Source organism: Mustela erminea, chromosome 6, assembly GCF_009829155.1.
Source record: "Mustela erminea isolate mMusErm1 chromosome 6, mMusErm1.Pri, whole genome shotgun sequence".
Lineage (NCBI taxonomy): Eukaryota > Metazoa > Chordata > Mammalia > Carnivora > Mustelidae > Mustela > Mustela erminea.
The window spans coordinates 60780513-60794102 of NC_045619.1; the positions used below are offsets into that span (position 1 = coordinate 60780513).

A 13590-nucleotide genomic window follows, 5' to 3' on the forward strand; every position below is an offset into this window, starting at 1 on the left:
GGAAAAGAGGGTTGATTGCTAAAGGTTATGAAGTTTCTTTTTTTGGTTATAGTTACACAACTCTGGGAACATATTCAAAACCATTGAATTGTACACTTTAAGTGAATTGTATAGAATTTGAATTGTGTCTCAGTAAAGCTATTAAAAATTTAAAAGAACAGAAAAGTAAAAATAGAAATATGAATCTCTATAATATCTCTAAAGCCTAATTTTCTCACCAGATGATATAACATCTTTCTAGTTTCTAAAGCATAAACTGGCTTTATGGAGGGGAATTATTATTGTTTTACTAAGATATACCTTGGTCTATTTAAAAGACATTAAATGTGTCAACTAATACCTTTTATAAAGTTTATGGAATATTTCTTAGAAAAATCTTCTTTTTGAATACCCAAGTTTTTAAACATTATAAAAGTTTCAGTCTTCTTTTTTTCAGAGGCAAATAGGTTGTTGCTCTGACATAACAAGAATCCGGAATTCCCAGCAAACAGATTGCATTGTATATAATGCATGTGCCAGAAACATACAAACGATACATGAATATAATTTCAATCAACATAAGCAGTAGGAGTTTACTCAAGGGGTAAATCAGTAACGAGGCAAACCTTCATACATGTGCAAATGTACAATTGACAACAGATTATTTTAGATACAAAGTGTCCTTCGAATATTAAAAATGAGCTAGGAGACTGTTCCTGCAACAGCATGTGAAAGCTGTATCTTGTACTTTCTATCTTGTACCTTCCATGTAGAAGTGGCTTCATATCACATCTCCTGAGTTTAACATTGCACAGCCAAGGACCATGCTGAACATCATGCCAAAGATCATGAGACCACCAATTCCAATACCAACAGATTCCAGTTTAACGCTGATTATGGTCTCAATTTTACCAATACAATGTCTGTGTCTGAGAAGCTCCTTTAGGCATATGGATTGGACCTGTTCAGACCTTTTGTTTCACAACACTAAAATGTTGAGTGGAAAGTACGAGAGTCCTGTTTCCCTTTTCCCTATCTGTAGGGTAATAGTTATAATAAGCCTCTTCATATATGGTCCGAGCCTATCATATAGCTACACCCTTGCCTATAAAAAAAAAAAAATACTTACTTTAGCAGCAGATTTCACCAATAGGCAGATGAAAAAGCCAACCATACACTAAATCTGCCTCATGGCTTCCTAACACCTGAAGAAACCCATGGCTATTATCAGGGCTCCTGCTCCAACCAGCACACAAGAGCCCCAGGTAGATATACGGCGATGACTCATCCTCTGATAAGAAATCCTTCACGGTGCCTCCAAACCAAAACCATGGTCCAAAAGCAATGACAGCTGACCCGGTCAGCCAAAAGAGCAGGTTGAAGCCAAGCAGTAGGTACTTTTTGCACTGCGGACACTGCAGAGGCGTTCCATGGGGCTCACCGCTCTATCGCGATCCTGAGTCCCCAACCCCACACTCATGCTGAGAGTTGTGGCAGCCTCTTACAAAAATGTTTATCAGAATAAAGCCTATAATACTGATTAGTTTTCTTGCTTGTAAAATGAAAGGACTTGCTAGACGGACTTCAGTATTCTCTGATCCCTGATAAATAAGCATAATTCTGTTTATAGTGAGCCTTCTCTACCTAAATAGATTCTGAAAATCTATTTGACACAGTGTTTTAAATATAAAGATCAAATTACTACTTAGTGCCCCTTAGTACTATCTAATTTTAATAGTCACAATAACCTTATGAAGCAAATACTATTATTATTTCAGTTGTACCTGTGAGGAAGCTGAGGCTTACAGAGATTAAGTTGCCCAATGGAACGCTAGTAAATTGAGGAGCTCCGGTTAAATCCAGAGATTTAGAGCTTGAAATCTTAACTGCTATGCTTACAGCCTTTCTACACAAATATTCTAGGCTATTTACATACTAAATATGTAAATAAAACTATCTTAATATGGTCTTATTATAGTAAATAGCAGTACTTAACTATTTTATCATGCTTCGGTGTTTCTACTTCACTGTGTAATTTCTTTTTTTCTGAAGAATCAGATTTTTAGAAATTATAGGGACTGCTTTCAAAGTAGAGTGCTGTTTATTACGCATCATTTAGGAAATTTAGCAGAAATTTGATTTATTTGAACATTGGACGGTTCCTTATCATGCATCAAAGAAGGTCACTGGGAAGGTTAAAATATTTCCATTGCACTCATTCTATGACTCCCACTCTCTTTAACTGAACTACTAAAAAACTTGAGGACAAGCTGTTTCCAAAAATGAACCTTTCAACTTCTCTAAATTCAAAAGCTGACTTTTCTAGAACAAACAGTTTGTGCTTGTTAAGTGAGTTGTCAGAGTGAGGTCTTCAGAGATCTGTATTTTTTCTCCTTTGAATAGTCTATTTTTCCAATGGTTTAACCTCTTGAGAACTGGTGTGCTCCATTTCTAGCTCAGAGAATTTTTAATATTGCTGTTTATTTAATCCAGTTCAAAGATTCACCACCTCCTTTTGGTTTATTTTTAGCAAGAGACATGTTGAGATTTAATTTACCTAGTGTGGGGCACGGGGTGTTAATATTTCCACTACTGAGTGCCAGCAGTGTGCTCACCGGGTACTGATATTTCCATTAGAGAAGGCAGTGCTGTCAGAATACCAGAGACCAAGGGCTAAGGTCTGTGGTTCTTGGCAGATGGTTGCTATTTTCTTGAACTCTGATGCACAGGCATAACTTCAACTGCTGATAGCAAGCAGAAATTACCCATGGAATTAAAAGACAGTTCAAGGAAAGGATTCATTTAAAAATAGCAACTCTGAACTGGCATCAGAGCATTACATCAGAAGCTTAAATAAAAATTTGACAAGGTACTAGAACTTGCCATCCCACGTGATGTAAAATTATTATTTTGCAGGAAGAAGAACAGTGCTTAACAGGTGGTGCTTTAGCATCCAAAATCAGTTTCCTTGGAAAAATGTTTCATAAACATGTTTGCATGAAACCACTGTATCTTTTATTATAGAGATCAATTTACATGAAAGGCATTCTTGACTAGCATTTTAAATAGGTAGCATGGAATATTTAAAAGGAGACAGTTAATAACTTCTACATTAGACTAAATAATTAAGTGATGGATGATGGTGTGTCTTTCGCATTTATATATTGAGCACAAATATGTGTATGTGGAAATTGACATGCAATGAATCAAAGAGACTGAATAATAAGTCACAGTGACTATCTCTAAAAAGCAATTTAGAGAAGAAGACTAATGCTAAAGATCACCCCACAATATATTCCATACTGTAACCAAAGTCCTAAGTGCTCTATCTGCCCAAAGGAGAGAGGGTCAGATTCTTTCTGAGAAGGTAAGGAAATCTTCACAAAGGAATTGAAGTCTGAATTGAAATATTCATAGCAATTTCCTGAGTGGAGAAGAGAGGAAATGGCATTTTAAGAAGAAAGACTAGCATGTGCATGGTTATAGAGGTTCAGAGAATAGTGAGTAATTTAATACTATATTAGAAGGGAACTGTACCACGAGACAAGACTAGAAAGACAGGTCAGCCTAGGATGTTTTAGGTATCACGAGCCAGATAGTTACTGCAGACTCATTTCTGCAGCCCATGGAATTTTGTTAAGAATGGGAGTCATACAGCCAGATTTATGGTATACAGGAATAATGCTGACATCAATGTGAAGGATGAACTAAAGAAAGAAAATGAGAACAAGGATATTAGATAGATGTCAGGTATTGAAATAGTCTATTTGAAAAATGGTCTGGGCCTGAAAAACAGTAGAAATCCACAGAGCAGATCTGAGAAACATTTCAGAGAAAAGTGAAAAAAAGAGAAGAGAAATTGAAGACTTGGAGTTTTCCATTTTGGGTAAATGATAGAAAACTATAGGGTTAATCACGACAAGGATAATAGAAGAAAGAGAACATTTGGGTGGTATAAGGTAGAGAGTTCTGTTTTGGAATATTGAATAATTAAAGCCCTGTGGGATATCTAGAAGGAGATGACCAGTATGTGGTTGTATATTCAGACCTGAAGCCTAGTAGAGAAATGAAAGCTTAAAAAATAATATGTGAATTATTGGCTTGAAGACAGTAACTGAAGCCATAGAAGTAGCTGTACTGTGTGTAAACATGTAAAGGAAATATAGAAAGGAGTAAAAGATGGAACCCTGGAGAGTAGCAACATTTTATTTTATTTATTTATTTTTTAAAAGATTTTATTTATTTATTTGACAGACAGAGATCACAAGTAGGCAGAGAAGCAGGCAGAGAGAGAAGAGGAAGCAGGCTCCCTGCTGAGCAGAGAGCTCTATCCCAGGACCCTGGGATCATGACCTGAGCTGAAGGCAGACGCTTTAACCCACTGAGCCACCCAGGCGCCCTGAGTAGAAACATTTTAAAAGCAATATAGAAAGCAAACAAAACCAGGAAAGGCAATAGGAAGAGTGACCAAGTGGTTGGAGGAGATGGAGAAAGGATTGGTAATTTAGAATTCATAAAAAAGGTTTTCCAAAGGGGCACCTGGATGGCTCAGTTGGTCAAGCACTGGACTTTTAAGTTTCAGCTCAGGTCCTGATCTCAGAGGCCTGAGATAGAACCCTGTTTTGGGCTCTGTGCTCAGTGTGGAGTCTGCTTGAAATTTTCTCTCTCTGCCCCTCCCCCTGTGCTCTCTCACTTTCTCTCTCTCTCTATCTCTTTCTTAAATAAATAAATAAGCTCTTTAAAAAGGGTTTTCAAAGGTTTTGGAGAGGTACTTAGTAGAATTCAGTCTAAAAACAAATCAACGGACTGAGAATAGAGCAGTCACTGATGGCATTCATGAGACAATTGTAATACTGCAGTAAAGCTGGATACCATACTTCAAGATCTTAAAGAGGAAACGCAAGAAATAAGTAAATTATGACTCTTGGAATAAAATTGATGGTAAAGGCTTTGAGGTTTGGGGTTGGTATGCTTGTTCAAATAAAAAACCTTGAAGCATGTTTACAAATTGACATGAGGGATGATACAGGAAGGGAAGATTAGAAAGTAGACAGACGGTGAAGTGGCATAGTGAGAGGGTATTAACAGCCAATAGCCTAGAACAAAAGTACAAAAGGGAATTTTATCCAAGGAATGGAAGAGAGTAACTTCTTCATCTCTGGTGGGAGGCAAGGAAAAATTTGAATATATAATATATTATAGATTAGTATGAATATGGAAGAGAAAAATGTGGAATTTTCAATATTGTCTATGAAGGAAGAGTAAATACTCTTCTGATATACTGAGAATGAGAAATGTAGAACAGCATAAATCCAAAGGTGTATATCTTGTCTGTGTGCACTTTTAGAGAGTTTCTGGAGTTGCTTCCAAATTTCACAGTTGACAGCACAAGTTTTGAGATCAGATATCTGACTCTGTCACTTATTACTTGAATGACCTTGGGCATACTTCCTTATCTATAAAGAGAGGGTAATAACATCCTGTGCCTTATAGGGTAAAGTACTTATGAGAGTATTCAATAAAATTGTACCAATCATCTTTATCATTATTATCCTCTTCATCATAATTATATTAAGAGTTTAGAGTTTTCAGATTCTTTTAATGCCAAACTATAGAAATTGATAAATTCTTGAGAATAATTTCATTTCAACTAAGTTTAGTAAGTTAAATTCACTTGTTATAATTTATATGATAAGTATTTTACAATTGAATAATGACATAGCTTGCAAAGCACTTTCATAATATGTTATATGGTTTGTTCTATAAGACAGCCTCTTTAATATTATTCCCAGCATTTATAGTTTCCCCCATTTTACTGTCCCCATTTTACAGATGGAGAAATTGAAGCCCAATTTGTCTATTCATTTACTCTGTGGGTATTTATTGATGGCTTACTCATATAAGGCACTTCATTTGGCACTAAAGCTGGCATAATGCACAAATTTGCATCTTTTAAAGATCACTCTGGTTTCTGAGTGAAGCATAAATTTGGTGAGAGAAGCAGAAGTAAATGAGGGAACAGTTAGGAAGCTACAGAAGTAGTCTGAGTGTCAGAGGATAGGAAGTCAGCCTTAGAAGTGTGGTAGTGGTGATGAAATAAAATGAATAGAATCAGAACATTTAAAAGTGACAGGATTGAATAAAGAAGAGCAGTAAAAAAGGAAGGTGTCAAAGATTATTTCTAGGTTTCTGTATAATGCAAGTAAATGGAAAATAGAAACATCCACTAAGATAGGCACTCTGGGTAACAAGTAGATGTTATTAGAAGAACCCTGACATTTAGGTTGGGACAGGTTGGCTTTGATGTGTGCTTGAGATGGCTGGTGATGGTTCAAAGAAGAAATCTAAGCTAGAGATCCCAATTTGGAAATCATCCACAGAAAGATGGGAATTAAGTTAAGGGCATAGATAAATTTGCTTAGAGAGAAAGTGTGAGATAGGAAAAGAAGACCCTTAATATTTAAACTCAAAATCCCTTATTCTTTTTCATAACGTCATGCTGCTTTTGCATGTAAGGTTGAATCCATCCAAACACAAAATTTCTGCGGCACCTGGGTGGCTCAGTTGGTTAGGCATCTGCCTTCGGCTCAGGTCATGATCCCAGGCCCCTGAGATTATCTCATTGGGCTCCCTGCTCAGCGGGGAGTCTGCTTTTCTCTCTCCCTCTGCCCTTTCCCCTGCTCATACCCCTCTCCCTCAAATAAATAAATTAAATCTTAAAAAAAAAAATTTCTACACAATGCCTCCAGTATACCACTTGCTTTATGTAGTGCCTTTCTAATCTTGTCTGTATATAAAATCAAAATGTAATCATATAGAAAAACAAAATCAATAACTACTGTTTAATTATAAATAAGTCCAATTAATACCATAAATAATAGAGTTAATTCTCAATTTCTATATGTAGATCCATGAGCTATCCATCAAGAAATATCTCTGCACAGTTCCTAAGGTCTCTTTGGATCATTCTTATTCCTACCGGGTTATGACTGGGGCAATGTCCTAGTCCAATTAGACAAATTATATTACTCACTATATGTCTCTATTCATCATTTAGAATGTCATAAAATAAATAATATGTTCAAGCTGATCTAGTGGACTTCATATAAGTCTACATGATCAAAAGAGAAAAAGACCTTCCTAGAAGTACTATAGAGAGCCTGTTGGCCTCATATTCTGGATATTTGAATTTTAGTTTCAGTGCCAGCAACAGATGGCCTTGGGCAAACAGCTCAGATTCTCTTTTTGTTTTTTTATCTTTATAATCAGGAGATTGATCCAGGTCTCCAAGTTTCCTTGAGTTCTAATATTCTGTAATCATGTGAAAATCCTTGAAGGAACATGAATTATTCAGTGGGTAGAGGTTTACAATCATCTTAGAGGATCCTTATTCTCCACTTTCCCTAGAAAAAATTTCTTCTGTCATATCTGATCATTTTTAGTACTAGAAAAATAGCAAATATATTCGTATTGACATTTTTCTTCCAAGTTGATGCTGAGTGTGTCATCAAACTCAAAACCTGCTGGAGAAAATATTCTGCACTTCTGATAGTTTTCTAATTCTAACCTGACATTGGGGCTTTTAGCTATGAATAGCCTCATGGCATTCTGCATGAATTCTTACTGTGTATTCCAAAGTCTGACATTTCTCTTACACTTAAATTTGATCTCAGATTTCTTTACTTTTCATTTTACCCAAAGTTCCTTTTTTTTTTTTTAAGGTTGACATTTGTTACATTGCATTTGGCTTTTACCCATCACTTGAAAAGTTTTTTCAGTAAGATATTGACCCTGTATCATTTTTCAGACGAGACAAAGAAGACAAAAGAGAAAAACAATGATAGAGGGAGAAAATAAGAAAGGAATAAAAATGACAAAATAACAAGTCAAGTGGAAGAAGTTGAAAGATGTATTTTTCTGTTGAAATTTCACTTCATGGTGCCACTGCTCCTGTTGAAAGTTGTCTGGATCCTTGGTGATGTTCCTTTCTCCCTTTGAGAGGAGTTGTAAATGACTGAGGGGAGAGAAGAGGAATGATGCCCCCACAAATCTGAGTGTTGGTCATGTGACTTCAAAGCCAATTTGTCATTCAGGGAAAAGATAAGTTGATGTGCTACTGTTTTCAAAACAGACTACAGATGCTGATTCATTAACTTATGGCCCTACAACAATAACACATGCCAAAACTACGTTCTCAAAGCTCAGTTTGTAGTCCCCAAGAAGCTTATATGGGTGTTGTAAGGTCAAGACTATTTCCATAATAACTCTAATATGTCACTTGCCTCTGTTACATGTATTCACTTATGGGTGTAGAGTGTTTTCAGACATGCGGTATTACAACAGATTTAATACAGAAACAGATAGGGGGATCTAACTGTCTTCTGTTAAGCCAGACATTATAGATATTTGCAAAAATCTGAAAGAATATCATTCTTCTCTCTAAATATTTTCTTCGTTTTTGAAAGTATAGCTCTTTTTCATAGGAGTATATTGTTTATGTTAACATGTAAAAGGATAATTATTGTTATCTTAAATGAATTGATAAATATATCTTAAATATCTTAAATGTTTCTAATATGGCAATTCTTGATAGATGTAACTCAACAAAAATTCTTTGGACTCTTCCCTAATTTTTAAGAGTGTTAAAAGGGTCTTGAAACCAAAAATAGGAGAACCTCTCTTGCACAGCAACCTAAACACTGGGCAGTTTCTACTTCTACATTCAGCTAAAGAGTTACCTAAATACTTGATACTCTTCCTTTCCTGCCCAGGTAAGGATTACCATTTCATCTTAGTCCTCTGCTTGACTATGAATTTTGTGTTTACACGGTGGGCAAAATACAGAGTTGTATTTCACTAAAGTTCCTTTGAAAATGTTTGTCTTGAAGTTGCTTTCATTTTACTTAATTTTTTCACTTTCAGTTTTTTAGCCACATGTCTTAGATTCATTTTATTAACTTTTACAATTCTAGTCTTTGAGAAGTAGTTTTTTTTTCCTTTGTGTCTAAATGAACTCATTAGACAATACATTAAAAATGTACAATTTTTAAATATTTCCTTAACAATTATTGTACAGAGTTATATTTATCTTAGCTGCAGAATTATGTCCTTTTACAGATGCCAACGACACAACTGTTAGCCCAGTTGAGAGGAAAACAAGGCCTGAATAGATAGAATCATTGTTCATGAAACTCATATAAAACTGAATAGTAAGCCAGTCTGATATTTTGCTTTTGACCAAATTTGGTTTTGCTCGTTATTCAGACATGCTTGGAAAGTAAATTAAATAACCTAAAGTTACTTAAATGGATGGTTAAAAAATGATGAATAACCTTAAAGAAGTGATTATTTCACATGAACTCTTGTTACACTTATTTTTAAAAATTCTTAATAAATGGAAATCCTCACCTTACATGATCTTCTCTCCAAGTCATAGAATTTTACTCACCTTGTATCTTTTTAATATCTCAAATCCAATAGATTGCCACTTACTGCATTGTAAATGATTTATTTTCTGAATGAGTATAAGAAAGTTTCTTACAAACTCAAGTAAATGAGGACCTTGTTAAAATCACCCTAATAAATTTTCTAATGATAGTTTCATTTCTTCTGCAGTCTCAAGGTATAAGGCCCCTGCCTCTAGTAATGAGTACTACCAAGGTTAGCAGAATCACTGGTTTATTTTTGGCAGGAATTACATGTATTTTTCAAGAAAGTCAGGTCATTGGAAAGTACAATAACCTGACTTGTGGAAAATTCAAAATACTTTGCAGTTCTTCTGTCACATATGACATTTCGGTATATAAATATCACATGACATTCAGAAAATATGGGTAGCTCTCACCGCATTGAGGAATGCGTTACTGAGCATGAAATGCCAATAACTATGCCCCAAGAGAATGTTTAAACAATTTCAGACAACATCACAGGGAAGAAATGCCAAGATTGGTGGAATATATTTGTCCATTGATCTTTGCCTGAGGTCAGGTCCCTGAAAACATATTAAGCAGAAATTCTCTAGGGGCAGAGATCCCTATATGGACCGATTATGCTAAAAGAATATTTTAAGTCAACCAAAAAAATATAATCCTTGTTCTTTTACACAGTGATGTTTATTCTTAAAGGAACATATGATTTGGAGCTTTTTTCTAGTGCTGGAAATGAACTTATACTTACTCATATATATTCATAATTAGTTAAATGAGCCTTACTTTAAAAAAAATCATTATATTTTAGTAACGAATGAAACTTTCTTATAGAAAGTTTGAAAAACTTTAAAAATTAAGCTTAAAAAAGAAAACTAAAATCATCCATGAAATTTCCATTCAAGTATTTTGTATTAATATTTTTGATGTTCTCATCTTTTTGTCAGGCTTATGGAGAAATAGGCACATTTTTAAATGGTATTATACTGCATATACTTTTCATTATATTTTAATATCACTAAATATCCTTTTAATATTTTAGACTACATGTATTCTATTATATGGTCATAGCTTATTTAACTTTTATTTTAGACATACAATTACATATAACCTCACACATATCTCTGATTATCTTCTTAGGATAAATTCCCAAAAGTAAATCATTAGATCAAAAAATAATCAAATTTTAAAGATTTTTTAAAATGCATGTTGCTATATATTGCCATAATGTATGAAGGGACACATTTCCCAGGAGCTTCAGTAACACTTCCAACATCTCTCTAAATGTGGCCAACTCTTCCTAAAATAATCGAATGAAAGTTATATTTGGATATGCTTTACTGTTGTTAGGCCTTAGTCACATCCCAGGATGTCATGTGGTTAGTTTCTTAGCAATTTCTATTCCAATTTCTTACTAAATTTCATGCAAGAGTAGTGAATAAAAAGATCTGTTCCTTTCCATTAATCTGAAAAATGTTCTTCCCAACATTTCCACATATTAATACAAATATATAATTTTTCTTTTGGGTTGTATAGATATAACTAGTGTCTGTTCTATTCCTGAAGGAGTCTGAAAAAAAAAATACATCCTTCTTTTTTCATTACCTTCAGATTTGTTTTTCTTTCACCCTTTTGACTGAGAGGAAACAAATTTTAAAAACCTGGGACTTACATAAGTGGTATTTTGGGTTATATCTATTGCTACCAATGTAAATTATCTCAGAGCACAGCAAGAAATAAAATGGGCCCAATAGTATGATTTTTTCTGATTACTACCATCATGATCAATGCATTTTTATTAATGACCCAATAAGAATGGAGCACGGGGCTAAATCCTAAGAATTAAAAAAAAAAAAAAAAAGAGGATTGGACAATTCTTATCTTCAGTTGATTTATTCACTAGTTGAGGAATGATGGCACATATATAAAAAAGATAAATTCTAATAAACACTAACATAGCTTAATTGTTCAGTGGAGTCAGCCAGTCCATACCCTTGGAGTTCAGAAAAGTGATCAGTAAAGATTGGGATAGTCACCTTTAAGAGGATTTGAACCACATTTCAAGGAGGACTGGAACTTTAACAAGAAAATAAAAGCTGTTACACAAAGGAGAGAATGCACATGACATTTTCAGAGTAAAATAACCAGTGAGCCAATGCAGTTTAGTCAGTATTACAGTAGGAGAAAAATCTGATGTTCATCTAGCCTTGGCTATCTAGATAAGCAGTATGGGACTAAGAGAGGTATATTGGAAATAGAAACCCATTTAATGTTTTATGAGAAATGAATTTAGAAATAACTTAGGGAATTTATAAGGTATTACTATGAAAAATGTTAGTACCAGCATGAGATAATTGTGGCTTCGACTAGCTAGTTACAGAAGAAACTGAAAACAAGCATAATGCTAGAGTACCATTAGGATAAAAAGAGCTGAGGGAACTTGGCAACTGATTGGATATGAAGAGAAGAGTCTACTAGGAACTTATTATTCAGCTGTGCTTGCATCAGGGATTCATAATGAATGAGCCTGCCTTCGACCAAGTACATAATATAGAATCCCACTGAGAAGACTGTGATAAACTCTACAGGGGGCTACCAAGGAGCTGGAACACCTTCTCCGATAAACTGGTCCTTGAGTTTTGACTTCAAAGATGAATCGAATTTTGCCAGATGGGAAAGGGTGCAAAATTCAATGAAGAGGGCAAAAAAGGGGGAAAACATGACTCACAATTTTAGAGCTGCATGATTGGAGAAAGATAGTAACACAGACCACGAGAGAAAAGTCTAGCAGTAGAAATGTTTTAGGTGGAAAGAGAATTCAGTTTAGACATTCTGCAAACTTACATGTAGAGCATATTTACCAATCTGGAGACAGCTGGGACACACCCATGAACAAAACAGGCAAAAATTTTCTGCTTTCATGGAGTTTACATTCTAGTATTTGGAAATAAATACATAATTAGAGGCATAGTGTTCACCAAAGAGTTCTATTTTCTTGTGATGTTTGTTTCTATTTTTCTTTTTCTACTGTCGTTCATATCCGTAAGGTAAAATAAGCACAAAAGAAAGCATGGGTGACTCCTATCTGACTTACCTCATCACTTAGGCAGCAAAATGTTCGAGTAACTCTTCCCTCTAAGACTTCAAACTGTCCTCAAACTGTCCTTGATGTCTAAAGGCTTCAGACAAATGGTTTAGTAATTGAGAGCAATAAATTAGAATCAATCACATTTAGTTAGGAGAAAGTAGTCTCAGTGTGCTAAAACAAGCTGACCTTCTTCTAGCTTTGCATTTTTATTGCACCCTTTCTGCTCTCTACCTGCACTTGATGCTATGCTGGGATCTTCTGACCTTAGCAGTACTTCAGGAGATGTGTCTGGACTGAAGTTCTTGCTGGGTCTTACTGCTAGATTGTTTGAAGGGAGAAAATTATTGGAAAAGTATTTGCAGGTCAGAAATAAGGGTTTCAAGTGCGTTAACCATGCAAGTGAAATTTTTGTTGCAATTAAAATGCTCAGTTTAATTTAAGAAAAATATGTAAAACATTACATTTAAGCATTACATTTCAAACTGCTAAGGACAGTTGAGAGATACTAAGTAATACCAGTTTTCCTTGACACTGTAACTGCATAGTATTCATTTCACCCTTGAGTAACCTGATATGCTGAAGAGAAGGGACAGTAAAGACTCTAAAGTTTCCTAACCTCCTTAATATTAAGAGCCAATCTTCAGAGCTCTCACTTGATTGGTTGAAAGCATTCAGTTTGTTTCCATGCAAAAGGATTTTTGACTTCTGTTTGTTTATTTTTTCCTTGTTTTTCAACCAGTTTCAGTTACTATAAGTCGTTCCTTCAAGTTTAAAATTAGGCATATCATTTTTTTCTGAAAACTTATTTAAAATTAATTGCTCTTACCGAAGCCCAGTTATAGCTAATCCTGTCAAAGCCGTATGTCAAAAGCATGTCAAAATGGTGTGGGGCCAAAAGTTATCTGTAGGCACTTGCCAGGATCTTGGAGATAACTGTATTTAATTCTTCTGGTGGAAGCAAGATGATGGAGCCTGAGGAGCCCGTTTGAGGATTAATTGTTTTGAGGGTAGATATTCAGATGCTAAATACTTCCATGAATTTAGTTCAGTAACAAATATTTATTGAGTGTCTAATGGGTGCTATACCTTAAAACAGAC

The 13590-nt window shown here is 34.8% G+C and overlaps 1 protein-coding gene and 1 pseudogene across 3 annotated transcripts in view; one reads left to right on the forward strand and one right to left on the reverse strand.

Moving 5' to 3' along the window:
* Positions 1-13590, forward strand: part of PIK3C2G (phosphatidylinositol-4-phosphate 3-kinase catalytic subunit type 2 gamma) — a 359509-nt gene that overhangs the window by 139918 nt on the left and 206001 nt on the right. The gene's annotated exons all lie outside the window — the stretch shown is intronic.
* Positions 597-13366, reverse strand: LOC116592407 (annotated as a pseudogene).